A 25,460-nucleotide genomic window follows, 5' to 3' on the forward strand; every position below is an offset into this window, starting at 1 on the left:
TTGTACAAAAATCCAAGGGAAAGTTTGTACAAAGTCCTATCATGTGTATGAGGCTTTTGTGGTGCTCTGTTCAAGTGCCTGTTCACTGTACTGCGTTCGTGTCTGCCCTAGTGTGGTGGCCAGGCACTATGGCATTGTGTATAAAACCTGGGGCAACTAAGTACTGATAGGCCTGCTTTCCATATGGGAATGTGGGTTGCTATAGGTGAAGAACACAGAAGCCAGCTATAGTGCATGATCACCTGCACTAGGGGTAGGGGTGATATTTGGGAGGGTTGAAGGAAGACCTAGTAATCTACCTCAGAAAAGCATGCCAATAAAAATCTATGAAAACATATTTTAAAGTGCATCAGACATGGTACCCAGGGACATGGCGCATGCAATTGCTGAGAGTCAGATATGACTGTATGACTATACATAGATAAATCATTGCTCTTTGTTTAGTAAATCCATTTGTCCATTTTTATATATTACATGAAGCTAAACTAGTCATTGAAAAATACATTTAGCCAAGCTATAGAATACAAACATTAGATTTCTAAATGATGTGAGCTGCAGTAATAATCTTCATAAGTAAAGGTTTTGAGAAAGATTGAAGATGTAGTAGCTTCTGTGAGAGCATTATGTTTTTGGAAAAGTAATATTTTATATATTACTCAGTTTGAAATCAAGTCTTTGGTAGCAAAAACATTTTACTTATGTTATCTAGCTTGTGAATATATATGGAAAAAAAAAACAGAAAAACATGAGTCACATAGGCTCAATTTGCAACAAGTGGCTTATAGAGATCAGGTTCATGTTATTTTGAGTGAAATAGCATAGTGATCAAGAGCGTGATCTGTGATGAAATCCCACACTTTTGAACTCTTCAGTTAAATATAATTTACCGCCATTTCTTCTGAGATATTCTTTAACTATATTTTGTAATTTTTGTTGCTTTTCAAATCATACTTCAACTTCTATGGGGTTTCTTTGCAATAAAATAGCACAAGGTATATAGCATTTATTTAACTTGATGTGTGTGTTGTCAAAGGGGTATATAAACATCTAAAAATATGAAATGCTTTGTTTCAACAGCCTTTAAAATATTAATGCTCCCACTGCCATTTTTTTTTTTTTTTTTTTTACAAACTGGCATATTAACAAGCGCTTTCAGAACCTTGGTATGTAAAGTAAGTCCTGTGGTAAATAGTGGTTAGTCACATTCAGTTTTTATGTGCTCTGTTTATGAGGTTTTGCAGCTTATCCAAGCTGCTTCTTCATCTGTAATTATGCATTTACTTTATATCCATACAAATAAATCAATCACTGGTCAAACACCATGGAATCTGTCACAAAACCTGTTGATTGCTCAAGAACAGAATGGAACCATAATGCTCTAATTACACAATCTTATGATGAAACAAGGAAGTTCCACACATTTTTCACCTTTCATTCTGTTCTTGGAAAATCAACATTTGTCTTGACACATTCCATGATGTTTGAATTAGGATAACTATATTAACAGTTTTTTTTTTTTTGGTAAAAAAAAGTAGCTGCTCGTTCAGCAGATTAACCCATACTTAGCCTCAAAAGTGGCCACAACCAAAAACATGCAACAACAACATAGGGATTCACATCATATTCATTGGGGAACCCCCACCCCCCCATCTGTAACCCTCAAAAAATATTGCATATAAAATATGTAAAAATATATATATGAAGAAAAACTGCAAAGAGAGAAACAAAGCTGAATAATGATAAAAAATAATTATATCACATAAAAACATAATTGTATACAATGCAAACAAACAGATATGTATGTAAAAATGATGGTGGTGACTGCTTATATAACTGATGATAGCTCAGGGAGCTGCCATTCAGCTATGAATACAATCAGAAGTGCTTACAAGAGTTGAATTATTGGTTGTTTTTTTCAGAGTCAGTGGGCGGCAGTCATCGTGACTGATTTTTGTGAATGCGTTAAGGTACTACGTACTCCATACTCATTCACATTGGGAGTGGTATGTGGGGACCCCCTTATTATCAAAGGGGGCTTTTGGATTCCAATAATCTCCTGTCCATAGACCTCCACAACCACTGGCTAGCATTGTGAGGAAGAGGCCCTTATCCTCATCAATGTGGGCATCTCTCCATGTTGAAGGAATGTGGCCTGGTATGGTTCAGTAAGAGGTGCACACTTGCCACCCCATTTTTCTTGCATGCCTGGGGAGACATTACTCTTTTTTTTTTTTTGCTTTTTACCGTAAAATGCATACCAGACTCAAAGGGGATGCTACACAATTTTTTTTCACTCTTGCTAAAGGATGTGCTACAGCAAAAAAGATATATACACAATAAAAATGATACAATTGATGGCAAATGAGGGCAAATTCTTTTTGTTTAAAAAAACAACAAAAAAGCAGCACACAGATTTTGTCTGTGTACTGTTTTTGTTTAACAAAGAAGCTATCAATGACATTTCATTTTCCAGCAATTTTAAAAAAAAATGTTTCCTTTGTAAATGTCAGTGCAGTTGCAGCACTTTTTGTACATCAGAGACGTGCCTCTTTACAGGTACTATTAGGGCACCCCGCGCATATTATTTATAATGTTTCTCATTAAGCATTTAAAAGAAAAACCTTTAAAACTATTCTTGCCAGATACATTTTTTTTTTTTTTTTTACATTGCACATGTTCCCCTGGGCAGTGCCCATTCCCATCCTATTTTTTGACACCCCATGCCTATTAGCCCAGAAAATTTGCATTTTTAGTTTGACAGATGTGGCTCCCAATAATGTCAATGGGGTTCTGGTTCAGCATCTGAACTGCTTTGAAGTTCACTCAACCCTGCTCAAACCAAATCCAGGGCAGTTTGGCTCAACATTATCATTTCTAGTATTTGTTAGAACTGAAAAAAGGGATTAGATAAGCAGTGAAATATTTGTACTATAAAATGACATGGATACATGGGAAACTTTACATTACGTCCTATCTGTGCAGTCATGTAGAAAAAACAAATCAGCTGTCCAGAAAAGATCACTCCTGGCCGGTAGTTATTCCCCTAAGATCCATCAGTTGATGGTGTCACCTGAAGTCTGCTGAGGGTATTCATATCACTATTATTCTTCAAACATGGAATTCACAACATTATCCGCTTCAGATCAGCGATATAGCCGAATGATGGCTACAGCGCGAATATGCTTTGCCGGGAGTACATCTATTGACGTCCTCCCCTTTCAAAGCTGGCCATGCCTCTGGTGATCACAGAACGGAGTAAGGTGTTGATCCCGACCCCTTACCATGTGATTGGCTGTCAGCCAATGACAGCTGATTACGTGATGTAAACAGAGGATCGGTAATCATTTTTTTTCCTTCTCATGCTTACAGCGTGAGGAGAGAAAAAGCTGATCACTGGCTCCTGTTGAAAGGACATCAGTCTCAAGCAAGGAGAGGTGAAGCCACCTCATATGTGCCCTCAGACCCCACCAATCACTGCCCGAAATGCCCGCCAATCAGTGCCCACCAGTACATCAGTGTCGCCTATCAATGCCCATGAGTGCCACCTATTAATGCCCACCAGTGGTGCCAAACAGTGCCTCATCAGTGCCACCTAGCAATGCTGCCTATCAGTGTTGCCTACCAGTGCTGATCAGTACCCATCACTGCCACCCATCAGTGCCATCTATCAGTGCCACCTATTAGTGCCATTCATTGCCACCTATCAATGTCCTTCAGTGCCGCCCATCAGTGCCACATCTCAGTGCCCACCAGTGCCGTCTTATCAGTGCCCATCAGTGCCGTCTTATCAGTGCCCATCAGTGCAGCCTATCAGTGCCCATCAGTGTAGCCTCATCAGCGTACATTAATGAAGGAGAAAAATTACCTGTTTGCAAAATGTATTAACAAAATATAAAACGGTTTTGTATTTTTTTTTTAAATCGGTCTTTTTTTATTTTTTTTAACAAAAAATAAAAAACCCAGAGATGATAAAATACCACCAAAAGAAAGCTCTATTTGTGGTAAAAAATTATACAAATTCCATTTGGGTACAGTGCTGTTCAACCGTGCAATTGTCATTCAAAAAGAGTGCCAGAGCTAAAAGCTTAAAATTGGTCTGGGCAGGAGGGGGGGTTAAGTGCCCAGTAAGCAAGTGGTTAAGGAGTGCTATCTGTGGACATTTTAAGTTATTCTGCTGCCTCACTCAGGCTTGATATTCTTGTGTGCTGATAAATTATGTTTAGGTTTTTAAGAATATTGTGGCAAAGGGAAGAAAATGGCACAATGTCTTGGTAGAGATTTATTCCCATCCACTGCCTCTGCCATCAGAAAACAAAAACATAAAACGTTTTTATGAGCTATTTCATTTGTATGTAGTTAAACAAATCAAATTATGTTTTAAATACTTTACAGTAACAATAAGACAATAATAAATATATATATGCATGGGAGTGACGTCATCGCGGCTCCGGCGAGCGAGACCCGGAAGTCACTCCGGGATACATGGCAGCGGTGAACATGAAGACGGAGGACCGCTTCAGGGGCTTCATTCTCAGGTAAGTTATTCATAATGAGCTAGTATGCTATGCATACTAGCTAATTATGCCTTTGTCTTGCAGGTTGCATTTTTTTTAAGTGCCTTTACTCTCTCTTCAAGTACACAATGGGGTTTATTTACTAAAGCTGGAGAGTGCAAAATCAGGCTCCCTTCTGCATAGAAACCAATGAGCTTCCAGGTTTTATTACCAAAGCTTAACTGTACTTAAAAGTGGGGTATGCCTGTGTGTGTGTATATATATATATATATATATATATATATATTGTTTAATATATTAACAAACTACTTACTACATATAAATCAAAGTAGAAAAAACAACACAGTTCAGTTTAAAAAAAAATATTAGTTAATATCTTTAGGTGTAAATACTTGCCTCAGCATGATGTCATGTTTTTAGTTTGTAAAAGCAACTAATACTCTGTTCTTTTTGTTGTAACTATTTTAAGCTAAAAATCCAATACCATTGTAAGAAAGTATCAATTGATTAAAATGCAAAAATTATATTGTGAGGAATTTTGTACTTTCGTAATGTTCTTTTGCTTGAATTTCATTATCAAGTATAATTTTTCAATTGCTTTAATGTAATATTATCCTACAAATCTTTATTGCTTTTTGCATTGTTTTTACTAGACAAAATACCTAAAAAATGATTGTTAATTTGCATAGTATTTGAGTATACTACAGGCCTAAAATAGTATCCACACCAAAACTCATTAATACATATCACACATATTTGTCGCTAAGATGAATTTTAACCACTTCCCGACTGGCGCACACCGATGTATGTCGGCAGAATGGCACGGGCAGGCATATTGGCGTACAGGTACGTCCAGTTTTAAATGCCGCCCTGCCATCATGTGCACGCCACCGGTGCCACGCTCGCGTGCCGGTCAGGCCCCCTGTGAGTCCGGTCGTGGGTCCCGCAGACTTGATCGCCGCGGGCATACCCGTGATCATCTCACGGGGTGGCAGAAAGAGGAGATGCCGTTGTAAACAGCATCTCCCTGTTCTGCCTAGCAACAAGTGATGCTGATCTCTGCTCCATGTGATTGGAGCAGAGATCAGTGATCACTAATAAAAAGCCCAGCCCCGCACAGTTAGTAACACGCCCCTAGGAACACTTAACCCCTACACTGCCACCCCTTGGTTAACCCCCTTCACTGCCAGTGTCCTTTACACTTGCATTTGTATAGCAGTGATTGCTGTATAAATGACAATGGTCCCAAAAATGTGTCAAAAATGTCCGATGTGTCTGCCATAATGTCGCAGTCACAATAAAAATCACTGATCGCCGCCATTACAAGTAAAAAAAGATTTATAAAAATGCCATAAAACGATCCCCTATTTTGTAAACGCAACTAACTTTTGCGCAAACCAATCAATAATCACTTATGGCAATTTTTTTTTTACCAAAAATAGAAGAATACATATCGGCCTAAACTGAGGGAATTTTTTTTTATATATTTTCGGGGGATATTTATTATAACAAAAAGTAAAAAATAATGCGTTTTTTTTCAAAATTGTCGCTCTATTTTTGTTTAAAGCGCAAAAAATAAAAACCGCAGGGGTGATCAAATGCCACCAAAAGAAAGCTCTATTTGTGGGGAAAAAAAGGACGTCAATTTTGTTTGAGAGCCATGTTGCACGACCGCGCAATTGTCAGTTAAAACGACGCAGTGCCGAATCGCAAAAAGTGGTCTGGTCTTAAGCCAGCAAAATGGTCCAGGGCTGAAAGTGGTTAAAACATGATAATACTGTATTGGTTTTCATCATTAAAACACATTTTTATAAACTTATTTTAGAAGTACCTAAATGTATTGGTAATAGGTAGTTGCATTCATAACTTATTTTCCTGATTGCTGCATTTTGCTATATCTGTTCAATAAATAAACAGCTGTCAATTCTTCCAGAAATGAATAGTTTATAACTAAATTGTATTGTAACTGTACTGCGTGGCTTTATTTTGTAATGTTCAGTGCAAACTGTTAGTGCTATATCCTGTATAAGAAGTGCATGGTTTTGGCATGCAGCAGTGAGGACAATTCTCCTGTGAGCTCCGGTGCAGACACTCAATTTAACAGCTTTTAACACACTATGGGGATGATTTACAAATGGTTTGCACCATGAGTTGTGGCACACGCCGTTGCGCAACGGCCGTTTTTGTATTCACAAAGCATTTGCGCCTGTAACACAGCTCAATTCCCCATTTACTATTATCATGCCGCCGCACGGGAGGCAACAATTGGTGCACCACAATAGACATGGCGCATGCATTATTCAACTCCGAATTAAAAGAAGGTGGAAGTGCCAATAGTATGGGGGTGATGTGAGGAAGTATAGTTATAACTGTCCAAGTAACAAATATGCCCAAAATAGAATGGAAAAGTAACTTTCTCTAAACAAGCCTCTTCTTCTGACAGTTCTTATATAAAGGAGGGCGGGGTCACCCATTGACCCCACCCCCTTTGATGCACAGTTCCTTTACATAAGTGTCAGAAGAAGAGAAGCATCACACAGCGGGAGCCTCCCATTGCGTGGAGTGGCCCGAGAATGAAGCGAGGAAGAAGATACGCCGTGGAGGAAGATGAGAACACTGGGGCAAGAAGCAGAGGATCAGTGGAAGAAGAATATGGAGCAAGAAGATGGAGGAAGAAACTGAAGGATGAAGAAAGGAAGAAGGAAGAAGACCCGAAGAAGATGGAAAGAAGAAGACTTTAATAAAGGAATTGTCAAAAACTGGCTCTTGTCATTTTTAACACTTTTGTCACTTTTTTGGTGAAAGGGTAGGGGCACTTTTGTACCCCCTTACCATTTCACACAGGGAGAAGGCTTGTTAAAGGGGGCTTCCAGGTTCCGATAAGCCCCCTGCCCGCAGACCACCACAACCACCGGCCAGGGTTGTGGGGATGAGGCCCTTGTCCTCATCAACATGGGGACAAGGTGCTTTGGGGGGTACCCTAAAGCACCCTCCCAATGTTGAAGGTATGTGGCCTGGTACAGTTCAGGTGGGGGGCGCTCTCTCGTCCCCCCTCTTTTTCTGTGGCCTGCCAGGTTGCGTGTTCGGATAAGGGTCTGGTATGGATTTTTAGGGGGACCCCATGCCATTTTTTTTTGGCACGTGGTTTCCCTTAAAATCCATGCCAGACCTGAAGGGCTTGGTATGGATTTTGAGGGGGGCCCCCATGCCATTTTTAAAATCCATGCCAGACCTGAAGTTGTGTCCAAGTTGCCTCCCAAAGTCACGCTGGAAGTTGTGTTGCCCTTGTGTGAATGGACTGTTAATGATACAGTGTGCGCTATTATCAATGGCATATTATTAGCGAGTGCGCTGGCATATTATCTGTTGCGCTTATGCATACGCCGATTCATACGCTCAATTAATAATTTATCTGATGCACAAATTAAGGTATGAACCGGCGCAGCACATTCATTTTAATAAATTACCCCCTATATGACAACCTCTCTCGTATAGCCAGTATGGGCAAGAGAATGGGTAAGACCCTGCCTAAGAAGAACCCCTCTACAGGCTTCATTAAGCGCTTCCTAGCCATGGAACCGGAGGACTTCACTAAGACGGACAGCCTAGGCCACACGCCGCATGGTTCAGGCACTGGCTCAATTATCCTCTGCCGGCTCGGAACTCTCCCACACACTTGCTAGTTGCAGAACTAGTAAGCGGTCTCCCCACCAAGTCAGATCTGGCCTCCATGCTGTTCGGCCTCGAGAAAGTCATTAAAAAGAAAGTCTCTGCGGTCAGTCTGATCTAGAACAAGTGCTAGAACGCGTGGAGGAGTCGGAGCAGCACCTTGATTGCCACGAGGCAGCCATTAGAGACCTGCACACTCACAATCTCTCCATCGCGCACAGAATAGCTCTCTACAAAATCTAAGACCAGGAGAACCAAAATAGACAGAAAAACATACAGATCAGGGACCTGCCAAAGTCGATAAGAAATAATGATCTCCCCGCCTCAATCCACTGCACCTTCTACAGTTTACTGGGCAACCCGATAAATCAACCTTTGTAACTGGACAGGGTACACCGGGTCCTCCGACCCCATAACTTGTCTTCAGACACCCCAAGAGATGTAATTTGTAGGGTCCATTATTTTGAAGAAAAAGAGCTCATCATAATGTGCAAGGCGAGGGGAGCAGCCACCCTTGAATTTTATGGAGTCACCCTGTCTTTCTTCCCTGACCTGGCAGGGAAACCCTGGAATGCCGGAGGGCTCTCAAACCCCTAACAGATAAGCTGTGCTTTGCCTCTATCAACTGCTGATGGGAGTTCCCCGCTGCCCTCATAGCAAACAGAGATGGTAAAATGGCTATTCTCCACTTCCCTAAGGACTTAGACAAGTTTTGCATGGATCTCAGCATTGACCCTCTGGAACTTTCTGGCTAGCAGGACCTCTGAAGTACACTGGCAGAAAGTGTCACAGAAACACTGCTCTGCCACACTGGGCTCTTCACCACAAATGGGCTAATCCCCTATAAAGCCGATTTGTTACCCCGGAGCGGGGTTTTCACCCCTGAATACCGCAAGTAAGTGTCACCCTAATTGCTATGTGTAATATTGCTATTTCTTCTGTTCAGTTGGACAATTTATTCACTGCTTATCTGGGGCTTAGTTGTGACTTTTGATTGCTCATTATAGGATACACTCTTTAGTTGATTAGCCTGCAAAAGTATTTTATTAATGCAGAATTGGTTTTGTGTTCAGTGCCAGCACCTGAGCACTCAGATGGTGCACACACCCATTTGGCATGCATGGTCTGAGGCCTGGGCTGCATTACTTTCCCTCGCGGGGCACCATATGGCCCTATGCCCCTGTGTTATTGTCCTCAGTTGGGTGATGGGCCCTGGTCCTGCCCTGTCTATGCACAGTAAGGCTTTGCATGCATACTCTGGATATATATATATATATATATATATATATATATATATATATATATATATGTTAGTTAAAGTTTCTCAATTGACTTTCTCTGTTCCTGTTCTATGCTCTCTCTTTTCCTCCTTCTGTACCTTGATCATTTATTTGCCACGGGTCTCCTTGATGGTTCCAAAAGGAAATCATCCAGGACTGTGACATCATAAGGGGTGGGGTCACCGTGTGACCCCGCCCCTTGTCCCTTTATAAGTTGCCATACATCATACCCCATACTGCCCCCTTATTAAAAGTATTATTATTAAAAGTATTATTAAGCCCCCCACCCGCAGACCCCGACAACCAACGGGTTCCCCATTGAAAACAGCATGTCTGACGAAACGCGTCTGGCAGGGCACGCTGTGACGTCACCACGCTGTTACGAGAGGAGGACAGGTTTCCGATTTGCCGGCCTGCTTGTTATTTATGCTATCTAACTGTGTTTTTATGTAAGTGCATTTTCATTATAATTAAAAGAGTATTGAAGACACTATGGGAAGCTTCTTTCTCTTTGTATTTTGAACACATCCATTGGGTGTGAGTGAAAGCGTGAGCATCCTAAGGATCCACAGTATATGGAGCATTTGTCCCTGATTTACAAGACATCTGGTGTAGGTGAGGGGTTGCGATTGGCTTGTTACCATAATGCTCCTTACGCTCTACCATCTGGTAAGCGCATCTTTTTGTCAGTGGCTGGGCACATTAGCAATAAGAAAGTGTGCAATCACTGTGGTGTGTTCGGTTTGAAGCTTAGTGATTTTCCTTCAACACCAGGATCCTCTTGTTATGGACTCTTATTAATTTAATAAGTCTGAGACTTTTACAACTAATATAGTGTTTTTATTGGTGCAGGTCCTTTCCTTTTATTTTTATTATAACTCACACTACCTCTGTTAAGCTATATTCACAACAGTACCTAACATGGTCTACAGCCTTTTAGATGTTAATAAGGCAAAGAGTGTGACCACTGGATTAGGGGAACCTTCTTTACATTGGAAACTACACTGTTTCCAGTGATCGCTCTGGAAGATATCTAACATGCCTTGCACTTTAGCAAATATTTACGCCCCCAACCATGCTCAAGCGGGTTTCTTAGCTGCCACTCTTACCAACTTGAAAGATTTTGCTCACAGATACATTCTCCTAGCATGGGACTTTAATACTCCCCTGAAACCTACCATGGACACCTCTCAAAGATATATCATTCTTCACAAACGCCTGGCTTTCATGCGCAAAAGATTCCATGAAGCTCAACTCATGGATATTTGGAGGGTGATGCATCCGCAAGCAAAAGACTACACCCACTACTCACACCTCCCATTGTTCCTATTTGAGGATAGATTATTTTTTTATAGATCACCCCATTTAGCACTGCCACTCCACTCTCAGATCGAATCCTTAACAATCTCTGACCATGCCCCGATTAGTCTCAAATTGAAAATCCTGTCCTTACCCTTAAAATACACAAACTGGAAACTGAAGGATTCCCGTATCTCTGAAGACATTAACAAAAAACAGATTGGGGGTGAACTCTCTCTCTATTTCAAAGAAAATATGACCCTGGATGTTTCACTTGGTGTATTCTGGGAAGCTCATAAGGAACATATACATTAGAAGCTCATAGAACTCGATTCTAGGAATAAGAGAGAGAGAACACATCTACAATCACAGTTAATCCAGGAAATAGGCGCCTTAGAGAAGAATCACAAAACCTTACACTCCCTGACACTCTACCACTCTCTGACTTTGAAGAGAGAAGAACTAAAAGCCCTCTTCCTTTCAGAATGAAAAACCCAACTCTGTATAGTCTCCCAACACTTGTACAAATGGGATAGTAAGCCCAGTCGGCTCCTTGCTCGCTCACTACAACAGAGAAAATCAGCCTCCTTTATAGCTAAAATCAAGACACACTCAGATTCCCTGCTACATGGCAGTTACCTCTGACCAGAAACTCTCCATGCTCACATCACTGTACTTCCTAAACCAGGCAAAGATCCCAGTCTCTGTGGCAGTTATATACCAATCTTTTGGATGCCAAATTATAAGCTAAAGCCATTGTGATCCGGCGCATGCCCCTGATACCTCAATGGATATCAAGGGACCAGAATGGATTCATCCGAAGTAGGCAGGCTCGTGACAATTCTCGGAGAACATTATCCTTGATTTATTATGCTTGTAGGTCCTCCCAGTCCACCCTTCTCTTATCTACAGATACTGAGAAAGCATTTGGTAGGGTGGACTGGGAGTACCTGATGTCTACTTTATTTCACCTAGGCATTGGCTCATCCAACCTAATGAGAGTCTCAGCACTTTACAGCTCCCCTACAGCACAGCTACGAATTAACTGCACTCTTAGTGAACCCTTTACTTTGTACAATGGCATTTGTTAGGACTGCCCCCTTTCACCTATTCTTTTCACCCACTCCCTGGAACCATCTTGATGGCATGGAATAACTCCAGCATCCAACGAAATTAAAATAGGCACCACAAGCATAAGTATGTGGTGTGTGCTGACCCCATATTTTTCTATGTCCAGCAACCCCTTACCTCCCTTCCCAACTTGATGGCGGCCTTCACAAAGTTTGAAGTCATCTCCAATTTTAAAATTAACCTATCTAAGTCGGAAATAATAAATGTCTTGATCTGGCATTAAAACAGCAGATCAATTGAAACCACCCTTTCCGTTTAGTTGGCAACCTTACTCACTAAAATACCTGTGTGTATTCCTTACACCTAACCCAGCCTCTCTATTCCGGGTCAATTTCATCCCTTTGCCAAACTTTATTAGAGTGGACCTCCATAAATGGACTCAGCTAGCACACTCTTGGCTGGGGAGAATTAGCATTGTGAAGATGAATATCTTACCCAGGGTGCTTTTCTTATTCCAAATGATCCTTACAAGTTCCCCCTGGGTTTTTTCTCAGTGTTACAATCCTTAATATGTAAGTACGTCTGGAACCGCAAACATCCCCGAATTGCCAGAAAATGTTGAAAAAAAAGAAAGGGCCTAGCTTTACCAGACTTTAAGTGTTTCTTCTTAGGCCGCGTACACACGCGGGGACTGTTCGCCCAACTTTGTCCGTCAAACAGTTTCAGCAAACAGTCCGCTCAAAATTAGCATGGACGGACATGGCCAAACACGACGAACGAACAGTTTGCTGAAACCGTGCGCAATGACGTGAACGGCACGTACGACGGGACGAAAAATACGACGTCCTATACACTGCATTATAACTTTCGGCGTGTAAATCCTTTCTGAGCATGCGCGGAACTTAGTTTGACGAACAAGCCTACACACGAGGGGACTGTTCGCTGAAACAAAGTTTCAGCGGACAGTTTTTCGGAATTTCCGAAAAACCTTGTTCAGCGGACTGTTCGCTGAAACTGTCCGCTGAAAGCCCACACACGAGCGGACTGTCCGCCGAAACACTGTTCAGCGGACAAAGTTGGGCGAACAGTCCCCGCGTGTGTACGCGGCCTTAGAGATCATATTCAGTAGGATATTGGACTGGAAATACCCTAAGGACTCTAAACTATGGGTTCAAGTAGAACTCAACCTAAGTGGTGTGGTCTTAATCCCTATGATCTGGATACCTAGTAAATTCCGCAAACTAATCTTGTCTACTTCACCACTTACCAGGTCCTCTCTTGGCGATTTGGGACTTAATATGCAAAATGCACAAGTGGCTTCACAATTCTCCTATAATGCAACTAACCGGACATGACTATTTCCCTCTGGGTAACCTCGACCCTAAGTTCAGTGATTAGATCTCTACGACTCCAGTTCTACTCCACCAAGTGACAACGTCCAATGGTATCTTACCTATATCCACACTTTTACCATCTCCCATAGTCTCATTCATGGACCAGTGTAAATACCATCAGCTCTCCAGATTTTTCAAATCTCTACCAGAATCACTACGCTCTCTTTTGGGTCTAACTCTGGTGACGAGAGTCCTTATCGATGATCAACCCCATGAGAAACCTACTTCTACCAGGCACTATTGTCACTATCTTCAATGGTCCAGCTCTCATTCCTATCTAAATGGAAACAAGACCTACAAAGTCTGCTCTCAGAAACACAACATTCAACGATCCTTCAAGTAACCCACATTTCTTCAATATCCTTCAAAACTGCAGAGGTTAACTGCAAAATGTTGACAAGATGGCACTATATGCCAGTGGTACTTCACAAAGTTTTTCCATCCATATCAGCACTATGTTGGCAAGGATGTGGAGAGCAGGCAACCCATGCTCACATCTGGTGTTTTTGCCCACTCATCTGCCCATATTGGTCTAATATACTGTATTGTATCAAAGAAGTTCAGGGCTCTGAAGTCCCCAATAATCCATGGGTAGTACTGTTTAATTGCACAGGCAAATCAGTAGGACCATATAAAAAATCCATAACCCCTCATCTCTTGAATGCGGCCAAGGCACTTATACCCAGACTTTGGAAACAACAGACCATTCCTGCATTATTCCAATGGCTAATGGAGGTAGGCCATATATACCATGTGGAAGATATTACGTACTCCCTTAGAAATAAATCTGAATCATCCAAGAAGATATGGTCTTGCTGGTTTGCCTTCAAATTTTCTTCCACATATGCAGAAATTACATCTCAAACTGCATAAGAAGATGACTAGTTACTTAATGTATAAGATAGTGTCATACTGAGGCAGGATAACCTACCCCCCTTACCTCTACTTAATTTTCTCTTTTTCACTAATCCCCTTCTACTCTTTCTTTCTGTCATACACAGTTTTCTTTGGTGATACCTTCCTTGTGAGGTATGTTATCCCTTATATGGCTTCTTTTTTTTTTTTTCTGTTCTCTACTTAACCAATGAGTCATGCTGATCTATGCTTAATGATCATCCCTTAGTTACCATTGGCTCCATGTATAGGCATACTGCTCTCATGATTTATCCCTATTCCAGGTAGATCTCTGTTTATTGAATTTGCCAACTGGGGAAATGTACCTTTATTTCATTGTAAACTGTTTCATACTTTTCAATAAAAAATGATTGCACAAAAATATCCTGAATAAGAAAATGTAACGCTTGCAGTACAGATGCCACTGCAATGGTATTTTTTCCTAGAGTTTAGCTTTAAGCCAGTTGTACATGGGCATAATAATTTATGACAGAGAGGACATGAGTAAAAAGATGTGTGTGTAAAGATCTGAGTAATGTTGAGTATAAGCGAGAAAAGGTCCATAAGCATATGGACGAGTAAAATTCTTCTTCATTACCAGTGCTGTAATATAACCATTTATACTTACGTAAACATGCTTATAAATGAGTAAATACATGTATGCATATATACATGTATGCATAAAAATTACATAAAAATGACTGCCCTTAAATGTAAAATTTTCATTTTTTTTACTGCTCTGTATGCAATGCTGTATTACTGATCTTTACTCAGCACATGGTTTTATAGACAACAATGCATCTAATTTCAAATCAGTCAAAAACAAGGCATTTTTTGTGCAAGAGGCTTTAAATTGGTTGTAAACCTGAACAATGAAAAAACAATGTGATTGGTAAGTTGAATAAAGATCAACAGTAGAAAACATTTGAACTTAGTTTGACATTTGTTCACTTCACTTGTCAATCCCCTTCTAGTTGATTGACAAGCTGGGCAAAGAGGAGATCTGCTCAAGCCTTATCATTTAGATATTTAAAAAGGGGGTGTGTATCTGCTGATCTGTGTGTATGTGTATTCAGACCTAGAGAGCAAGAATGTGTTGAAGGTTAATGGATTTGATCTGACTTCTGCTTTGTGATTTGTGGAGTCCTTGTGGAGAGGGCAAGGGTGAGACAGAAAGAGAGAGAGAGAGAGAGAGAGACAGGGAAAGATAGAGAAAGACAAAAAGGGAGACAGAAAGAGATAGCAAGAGACAGAGAACGAGCCAGGGAGAGAGAGAGAGACAGAGAGAAATAGACAGAGAGATAAACAAACAGAGTCAGAATGAGAGAGAGAGAGAAAATGAGACAGGGAGCGAGAGACTGAAAGAGAGAGAGATAGAGAGAGAAAAAGAGACAGAGAGACACAAAAAAGACAGAGAAAGAGAAAGATGGAAAAAAAACAGAGAGAAGCAGGAATAGAGAGATAGAAAGAGACACAGAGAGAAAGAGACAGGAAGAGACAGATAGACAAAAAGAGAAACACAAAAAAAGAGAGAGAGACAAGAAGAGACCGAGAAAGAAAATGAAAGAGACACACAGAGAGAGGGAGAGACAGAAAGAGACAGAGTGAAAAAAAATTCCTGCACTAAGAGGACCAGCAGCACTAAGCATAAGCTCCTGAAACTTCATCATTTTATACCTTGCAATGAGCAAAATTGAAAGACAAAACCAAGAAAACTAAGACTACACGCAAGACAGAGATGAAGAGGAAGAAATAATGCCAACAAAAAACAGGAGAATAAAGATAAAAAGTGCAAAAACAACAAGACTATTTAGTGGACAAGTATCAAGCATTAGAGAGCATCAAAGGCTGAAGGATTCAAGCAAACCACGACAAAAGGTAGGACTATCCTGTTGAAACAACAACAGCAAACACAGAAATATATAGAAAATATTTTTTAAGCAAATTTCTGTAATTAAAAATGGAACAGAAAAAAGCAAATATCTCAAGATTCCATTACACAATTCAATGCCAGCAGAGGGTCTGATTATAGGAGATTGTTTGCTCAAAGGGAGAAAAGAACAACTTAAACAAAGACTAAGGCCGCGTACACACAGGGAGGACTGTCTGTCCAACTTAGTCCGCTGAAACGTGTTTCAGCGGACAGTCCGCTCGTGTGTGGGGGCTTAGCGGACTTTTTCAGCGCACAGTCTGGCGGACTAAGTGTTTCGGAATTTCCGTAATATTGTCCGTCCAACTTTGGTTTCAGCGGACAGTCCGCTCGTGAGTAGGCAAGTTGGACGGACTAAGTATGGCGCATGCTCAGAAAGGATTTACACGGCCGAAGGTTGCATTGCAGTGTATTGGACGTCGTATTTCTAGTCCCGTCGTACGTGCTGTACACGTCATCGCGCAAGCTTTCAACTGACTGTCTGTTCATCGTGTGTGGTCAAGTCTGTTCATTCAAAAGTAGGACGGACTGTCTGTCGGATTGTCTGACGGACTTAGTTGGCCAAACAGTCCGCCCGTGTGTACGCGGCTTTAGTTTGCTGATTTTTCTCAGTACTGAGCATGACAGAAAGAAAATGGTTTGCTATTCCATACTGTGAATACTGAGGCTTGGCATACAGATTTCTGTAAATACAACATTATTACAGAGGGAGGTTTCTGCATGGGCTGGCAGATCAAGGTCAGGGATGAGGAAAATAATTGTCCGGTACTCACCCTGAAAATATATCATAGTGGCACTATCATGGCTCAAGTTTCTGAGAAAGTTAAAGGACTTTAAGTGGGTCTTCCCCCAAATTAAAAATCAAGCCAATATCTATAAGGATTTCAAAACTCCAGTTAAAAATTATAAGGAACAGATACCAACAGAGACATTGTCCAGAGATATGCCTAATTTCCCCTCAGAGACTCCTCAGTGAGAGACTTTGCAGAATTCAAAAAACAGCTTTAAAGAAAGTTACGAGACAAAAATGTAAATAACCACCCGAGGGAAGAGCAGAACACACTCAAATTTGAACACAGATCTATCCTAAAAGAAATGAAATCTGGAATACAAAAGCTACAACAAGAAAACACCCAAACAGGGAAAAGGACTTGTATTGAGGAAGAAACTCTGGAGATCTATAGTATGCTAGAAAAAAAAAAAAAAATGTTAAAAATAAAATCAGGACAAGGAGACTTGCTGTCTCCAATATGAGGTAAAACCAATAGTGTCTTTCACGAGCAGGGGACAGTGTTCATAGATATCACAGTTCTGAAAGTCCTAAAAGGCAGAGAGGTCCATGACCCAGCACTATAGGCAGCCAGTGTATAGGAGCTAGAAGCGGTCTCTGTAATGCGCACAAGGGAAAGAAAACACAGCGCCTCTAAGTATAGTATTAAGGACTATTTAATGATGGTACGGATAAAAATGGGCTACTCACAAAAGGAGTAAGGGTAAGCGCATTGTGATCAAGGTAATCCTGCAATGTCATCCGGGGAAGTCTCTCTGTGTTCGTGTCCCTGGGGTCCAGCTGGCAACTTGCAGAGGTGGTTTCTGGTACTCACAGCCTGATCTGGGAGACAGAGGATGCTGAAGACTCAGGAGTGATGTCACTTCTGGATACCAAGCAAGGGAGGCACCTTTGCATTCGGAGCATGCATGCTCCTTCCTCAAGCCATACATTGTTATGGCTTGTGTACTGGGAAGGTGAGGTGAACACCCAGATCCACGAGTCACAAAAAATGCACCCCAACTTACTAGCTGGATCCCAAGGACATAAACACAAAGAGACTTCGCCCGGATGACATTACGGGATTACCTTGATCACAATGCATTTACCCTGACTCCTTTTGTGAGTAGCCCATTTTTATCCTTACCCTCATTAAATGAAAAGGGTTTCTGATAAAGAAAACTATGGAAGGTGTGCCACATCCCAAATGTACCAAGAAAGAGAAAAAAAAAAACCTAGGGGTGAGACTTTACAGACGCTACCACATAAGCAATGAAAAGTAGTAGAAAAATATTGGATATTTATTAGAAAACATATATAGAATATTGGACATAACCATGGATACATTGTATACAAAAATGTGAAGAAAAGATATAGCTTCCTGAATCTGATGCATTTTTGAGATGAATGATGTCTCCTTTTTTGTTTGTGCTTGTGTCGTGTGGAGGCATGGTGTGTGCGCTGCTCAGGAGGCCCTCGCTGGAAACCTGGGAGGAGGCAGGCCACACACAGCTGATGTTCATCAGGCAGACACCACGGCTGTCTGTGCTGGGCTAGTTAAACCTCCATTTCACACACAGACAGACAGGGCTATGGATGGGATGTTCCTGGAGAGGCTGATGATGGACCATATTCAGTGAGCTATCTGGGGTAACCTTGTGATTCAATGCATCTGGGCTTTTGACTTACAAGCAATATGCATGTCTGAGCTCATATACAGTACACTCTTCTAACATACATTTTGTTGTCATTTCTCTTCTTTGGTGCCCTATTTTTTGGCAACGTTGATCTCAACAGCCATTTTCTCACTGAACCGGTCTACAGCTTTCTGTGCTCTCCACGTCCCCACCAACCTGTCTGCCTGATGTCACTGCTCCGCATAGGTATGTTCAAACACCCTACTGGGTTTTATTAATGAGGACTGCAGTCTTAATATCTCTTCCTTTTTTTTAAACATACATTTTACTTCATTAAACGTGTCTTTTCTCCCAGATTCTGCACTTGTCGGGCTTCAGTACACATGTTGTTTTTGTTGTATCTGAGTTTCCATATTTCAACTCTTTTTGGTGTGATTGGGGTTTTTATCCTCACATAACACTTGGCTATTTCCCCCATCCATATCAATTTAAAATTTTAAACAACTATGTGGATGAGATGTGCAGGGGACTCCATGTGATAGTGTCATTCCTTTTTAATCAAAATGGATACTCATATGTACATGCAAAATGATTATGATGTAAGTTTTGAATACTCTTAGTATTTTGTGTATGTGACATGTTGTATCTGGCAGCAGGTGACAGTGGTACCTGGCATGTTGCATCTGGCAGCAGGTTACGGTGGTAAGTGACATGTTGCATCTAGCAGCAGGTGATGGTAGTAAGTATCATGTGGCTTCTAGCAGCAGGTGATGGTGGTAAGTGACATGTTGCATCTGGCAGGAGGTGATGGTGGTACGTGACATGTGGAATCTGGCAGCAGGAGATGGTGGTGACATGTTGCATCTGGCAGCAGGTGATGGTAGTGACATGTGGCATCTGGCATCCGGTGGCAGTGGTAAGTGACATTTTGCATCTGGCAGGTGGTAATTGTGGTAAGAGATATGTGGCATCTGGCTGCAGATGACGATGGTAAGGGACATGTTGCATCTGGCAGGAGGTAACAGCGGTAAGGGACATGTGGCATCTGGCAGCAGGTGATGGTGGTGAATGACACGTCGCATCTGGCAGCAGGTGACGGTGGTAAGTGACATGTTGCCCTGAGCCCTGTTCTGATAATCAATACAGGGCTCTTTTCAGAGGGAATTATTGTTTTTTTTTCTTTTCCCTGTATTCTCTGATTCCTCTGATTCTTTCTTTACATCCAGGGGGCACAGTTTGCCATCTTCGCCCTGGGCACCGAATGACCTTGTCCCGGCATTGTGTTTATGGCCTGCCTAACTTACTGCATGCGCTGAATTGGTTATCTGAATTCCTATTCCTATTATAATTATCTAAAGTGGTTGTAAAGTCAGAAGGTTTTTTTTTATCTTAATGTATTCTTTTTATTTTTTTATTCCAAAAAATATCTTAATGCAAAGAATGCAGAAAAAAACCCTAATACTTACCTGAGCCCCATCTCACTCAAGTGATGTTCTTTGGCTGTCCTCCTGATTGGCTGAGACACAGCAGTGGTGCAATTGCTTTCAATTAAAGTCAGTTAGCCAATCAGGAGAGAGAGGGGACATGGCTAAACTGGGGCTCCTTGTCTGAATGGACACAGGGATCTGTGACTCGACTCGGGTGCCCCCATAGCAAGCTGCTTGCTGTGGGGGCATGCCACAGAAGGGAGGGCCCAGGAGAGCCAAAAGAGTGACTCAAGAAGAGGAGGATCTGGGCTGCTCTGTGCAAAACCACTGCACAGAGCAGGTCAGTATAATATGTTTGTTATTTTTTACAGAAAAAAAAACAAAACTTTACAATTACTTTAAGCATTAATTTTAAAAGAATTTTACCAGTGGCAGATGAAGTAAGTCAGCAGTTTATTGTGAAGATGTCGCTCACCAATTTTTGCTGTTAGTATGTTTATGTGGATAAATGAGCAGTAAATAATTAATAAATAATATATATATTTTTTTTATTTTGTTCCTCTCTTAATATGTAACATGCAAGTGATGTTATACACTTGGAGCCAAATGTAACAGCAAGTGGGTTTTTGGCTTTGGTTACCTTTGTGTTTTTAGACATAGTGGGTAAAGCTATCAGTACCAAACTTAAGTTAAAATAAAAGAATATGGAAAAAGTTTCTGATCTACAACTTATCACCAACACTAACAGGGAATTCTAACACAAACATTAACATTTAATGTAACCATAACTCGGAAACAAGTCCTTTAAGTAATAGTAAAGGCTAATATTTTTAAGACTAGGTGAAACAAAAAGTATTCATTCCATCCTCCTCTTACCTATCCTGCATAGCTGACATAAAAAAAGATCTGTGTACTTCCCTTTCTGTACTCTAGGATGATATGGCCACATGATTCATCAGCTCTAGGTCCCAGGGTATGCAGGATAGGTAGTAGGAAGAGGGAGGAAACATGTTTTAAGAATAGTTAGAGTTAGCCTTCTCTTCCACTTTAATTTTAAATGATCCACAAGTAGTAACCCTTAACATTCAATCCTAACTAGTACCCTATAGCTGTAACCCAATTAAAAAATTGCAATTAGCCCTTAACCCGAACTGCAACACTAAACATATTAGTTGATCTTAACATAGCCCAAGCCCATGCACCAAGCATAATTCCCCTAATATTACCATCCTAACTTGTAGCCTAAGCTTCAACACTAAATTAGATCTCAAAATCTACCCCATAATGCTCCACAAGTACAGTTTTAACTCAACAAGAAAAGTCCTGTACTAAGATCAATACAGCTATCAAGCCTTGCTTTGGAAATGTATTAGGCCCCATACACACTATACAACTTTTGTTGTCTAATTTCCTTTAGATTTACCAAAACCATGCAGTGCAAGGGCCTGTCTGATTGCATAAAAATTGAAACTCTTAAGTGGTTTTGGTAAATCTGAAGGAAAAAATCTACAGAAAATTGTGTAGTGTGTATCCAGCTTTAATCTGCAAATGTGTTTAGTCAATGTTGTATAATATTAAATATTGTACAAGCAAAGAAGTCTTCAAAGGGTAACATACATTTACAGTACACAATCAAATATCTCAGAATCATTTAAAACTGTATCATTGAAAGGTACGCCTTTGCATGAATAAAAATAAGTATACAGCGCAACTGCTAAAAAAAAGTATGTTTTTATGACCAGTAGAGTAGGCCATTGTGGTCTAGGGACTGTTGAGTTTAGAGTATTTAGAAGATGATAAACAGAAAAAGAATATAACTTACCTATTTTGCTATATGTGCACATCTAAAGAACAACTTTTGCAGCCTAAAAAAAATATAAAAAATTGTTATAAAATATGTTATGAATACACTTGCATAATGATCAGTAACATTTATGTGTTTCAAAGTATTTTTATTGGAGTTTTGAAGTATAACAAACAAAGCTTACACATATAGAAATATGATACAGCAACAGATGATCTCAGTGATATACAATTCAATTGCTTATTCAATGCAACACCAAGGTATATAGAGTCCGTTACTGATCAAGCCTGGAACAGGTAGTAGTCTTTGAAAAAACAATAACTAAACAGTAAAAATGGGGTAATATAGTACCTGGGGCCTACTTCTTTTTGCTGTGCTGCTTGGATGACGAGGGTGTGAAAGTTCGTAGGTGCAAGAATCATTGGTAGGAGGACCCCAAGCATAGTTAACGACTGATACCAATTACGGTCCAGGGTGTAAGGAACGCAAACCTGTAAAAGTGCATCAAGTCTCGTGCAGTGGCATCCACCCCAGATGGGAGCTAACTGTGGATGGGAGAGATATGCTCGGTTGAATAACCGAGGGGATTAAGAGGAGACTTGATGGAATCTAGTATAACTACATAAACTGTTTTTGTTGCGAAAAATAGGTCTAAATGTCAACAGTAGTATGAACCTAACATAGTGTATAGCGTGGAGGGGGAGGTAAGGAGGAATGGGGGGGGGGGGAGGAGGAGGATTGTTGACCGAAGCTAAAGTGCAAAGATAATGTAAGTGAAATTATCTAGGGGGTAAAAGGGAGGGTCACCCGTATGCTGTTAGGAAGTTAAAGTGGAGATCCAGGAGGAGAAAAAGATGAGTGGGGGAAACTGTCCCCTTAAAGATTATTATAATCATTTATCTCATTGTCTAGTTAGATTGTTGGTGAGGGTAACAAGTGAGTGTTGGTATATGTAGGGGAGAGCTTAAAGTGTATCCAACATGCCCAGGTGTGAGTGAATCGAGAGTGTGTGTCGTGAGCCTGATGTATAAGTCTTTCCATTTCTTCAGTGTGGTTGATTTGTCAGTACCATTCACTCAAGGTTGGAGCTCTGGTGGTTCTCCAATGTCTGGGGATGCATAGTGTGGCGGCATTTATCATATGTAGGGCAAGAGACTTCTTATAGCTGCGCTGTGGGATCCGCGTGTGGTGAAGGAGATATTGGGCTGGAGAGTAGTCTGGAGTATACGTCGTGATCCTTACTATATTGTCGTGGACTGCTTTCCAGAATGGCTGAAGTACTGGGCAGTCCCACCAAACATGTAAAAAGGAGCCAACATCAGTGTCGCATCTCCAACAAGTAGGAGGGACGTCTGGAAATAGTCTGTGTATTTTTTCCGGAGTGTGATACCATCTAGAATAGATCTTATATCGGTTTTCTTGTGCTGATACGTTTAAAGTAACCTTATGTGTGTGTTCATATGTTCGCAGCCAGTCTTCAGTGGTCATGGAAGTTAACAGTTCAGTATCCCATAACAGTTTGGTACTATCATGTGCCTTGGTATCACTTGGTAGTGAAGCAGTGTAGTGATGGTTGAGATCAAATGTCGATGGGGTTCAGAACTGTTACATAAGGTTTCAAAGGGGGTTAGCTCCCTGTTCCAAAGTGCGAGTGGTTGAGAAGTAAGAAAGTGCCTGATTTGGAGATATTTAAAAAATGGTAAATGGAGTTCTGGGAATTTAGAAACCATATTAGGATATGACAATATCGCTCCATGTTCAATGAATTGGAGTGTTCTATAAATTGATTCCCGGCGATGTGGACCCCATTCGGAGATGTTGGGGGGAAAATCCGGGTTCGAGGATAGGGGTGTCATAGGACCTAGTGGCCCGTCAATGTGGAGAGTGGTACTCGTACGATGAAAGGCTTGTATAGTTGGGCCTATAATGGGGTGAGTTCGACTTGTCGTGGGGATTGTTGATTTAGCTATCCATGGGAGATTTATCAGTGGAATTGGAGTCACGTCCTGTTCCAGTTGAATCCAGGCCTTATTGCGGTGGTGTACGTGCCAGTCAACTATTCTGGTAAGCATACTGGCATGATAATAGTTATGGATATCAGGTAGGCCTAAGCCACCAACGTTTTTGGGAAGAATAAGTTTGGCCCAGCTGAGCCTGGGGGCACGGTAGCCCCAGATGAATTTCCTGCATATATTTTTGTATGTACGGAAAAATAATTTGGGAAGAATTATAGGGACAGTTTGCAAGAGGTAGAGCAACCGAGGAAGGATATTCATTTTGAGAATTGCTATTCTTCCAAACCATGAGAAAGGGCCTTTGTGCCAGGTAAGAAGGTCTTCCTGAATTTTAAGAAGCGTTGGACCGAAGTTATGTTCATATAATTTGGATAGATCAGAGGGGATGTTTATACCTAAATATGTTAAAGCGAGGCGCCCCCAACCGAAGGGAAACGTTACGTTTGCAGTGGGTCAAATCTTGATCGGGCAAAGTGATATTTAACGCTTTTGATTTTTCGAAATTTATTTTTAAATTAGAGATGGTTTGGAAGGATGCCAGGTCCTTCAATAAATTTGGAATTGTGACTATCGGGTCTGCAAGAAAAAGCAGTATATCATCCGCATACACGGCAACTTTATGGGATTTACCTTTGATATCTACTCCCCTGATGTTGGGGTTTTCTCTCAGCATACGGAGAAGGGTTTCAAGGGTCAGCACATAAATAAGTGGGGAGAGAGGGCAACCCTGACGGGTACCATTGGTGATGGAGAAGGCATTCGACAGACGTCCATTAACTCTTATTCTAGCTGTGGGAGCAGAGTATAGAAACCCGATCATTAACAGCAGTCGTGGAGGGAGTCCAAGATGCTGCAGGAGCATGTAGTCCCAGGCTACTCTGTCGAATGCCTTCTCCGCATCCAATGAAAGAAAAAAGCCTTTTGATTTTGTGGTGGTCAACCAGTGGTGGATGTTCAGGGCTTTTATAGTGTTATCCCTGGCTTCCCTACCAGGGATAAAGCCTACTTGGTCAGTAGATATGACATCGGAAAGCAAGGGTGAAATCCTATTTGCTAAGATCTTAGCATACAATTTGATGTCCACATTAAGTAATGAGATCGGGCGGTAATTGGGGATCAATGTTGCATCTTTGCCTGGTTTGGGAATAAGCGTGATGTGTGCTTCGAGTAAATCTGTGTTTGGTCTGATGGATGCTGAGAGGTCGTTGAACGTTGCAAGAAATTGTGGAAGTAGAACGTCGGATAAAGATTTATAGTAGGCTGCAGATAGGCCGCCTGGGCCCGGGCTTTTGCCCGCTTTCAATTGCTTAAGGGCAAGGGTGGCTTCGGGCAAGGAAAGGGGGGCATCTAGGGCTGTCTTATTAATGGGGTCTATAGAAGGTGGCGCGTATTTAGAGAGGAAATCAGTTATGAGGTCTGTTCTGGATTGTGCTATATCTGTATGTTGTTGTTGCGGTAAATTGTAAAGTGAGTGAAAGTAGGTCACAAAATTCTGCGCTATAGTGTCAGAATCGACAATTGAGTTTCCGGTCGGGGTAACAATCTTATGGATGGTATAGGATGCCTTCCTTCTCTGAAGGGCTCTAGCTAACAACTTACCGGCTTTATTGCCAGATTCGTAAAACAATTTGTGGGTCAAAGCAAATTTACGCTTTAAGGTTTTTTGCAGTTCTTCTAATAACTCTTCTCTAACCGACGTGAGTTCGGCGGGGTATGATTCAGCAAGGGTGCGTTTGTGAGCCCTTTCCAGAGAGTTA

General features: G+C 41.2%; 1 protein-coding gene across 6 annotated transcripts in view; it reads right to left on the bottom strand.

The window, feature by feature from the left end:
* Positions 1–25,460, bottom strand: part of CDH12 (cadherin 12) — a 1,439,064-nt gene that overhangs the window by 987,288 nt on the left and 426,316 nt on the right. For all 6 annotated transcript variants that reach the window (XM_077492034.1, XM_077492035.1, XM_077492033.1 and 3 more), the window contains exon 3: positions 21,707–21,749. The gene's annotated coding sequence lies outside the window, so the exon portion shown is untranslated. The remainder of the gene's footprint in view (positions 1–21,706; positions 21,750–25,460) is intronic.

This window comes from Lithobates pipiens, unplaced genomic scaffold (assembly GCF_037356315.1).
Source record: "Lithobates pipiens isolate NorthernLeopardFrog02 unplaced genomic scaffold, aLitPip1_a1.2 Scaffold_19, whole genome shotgun sequence".
NCBI lineage: Eukaryota > Metazoa > Chordata > Amphibia > Anura > Ranidae > Lithobates > Lithobates pipiens.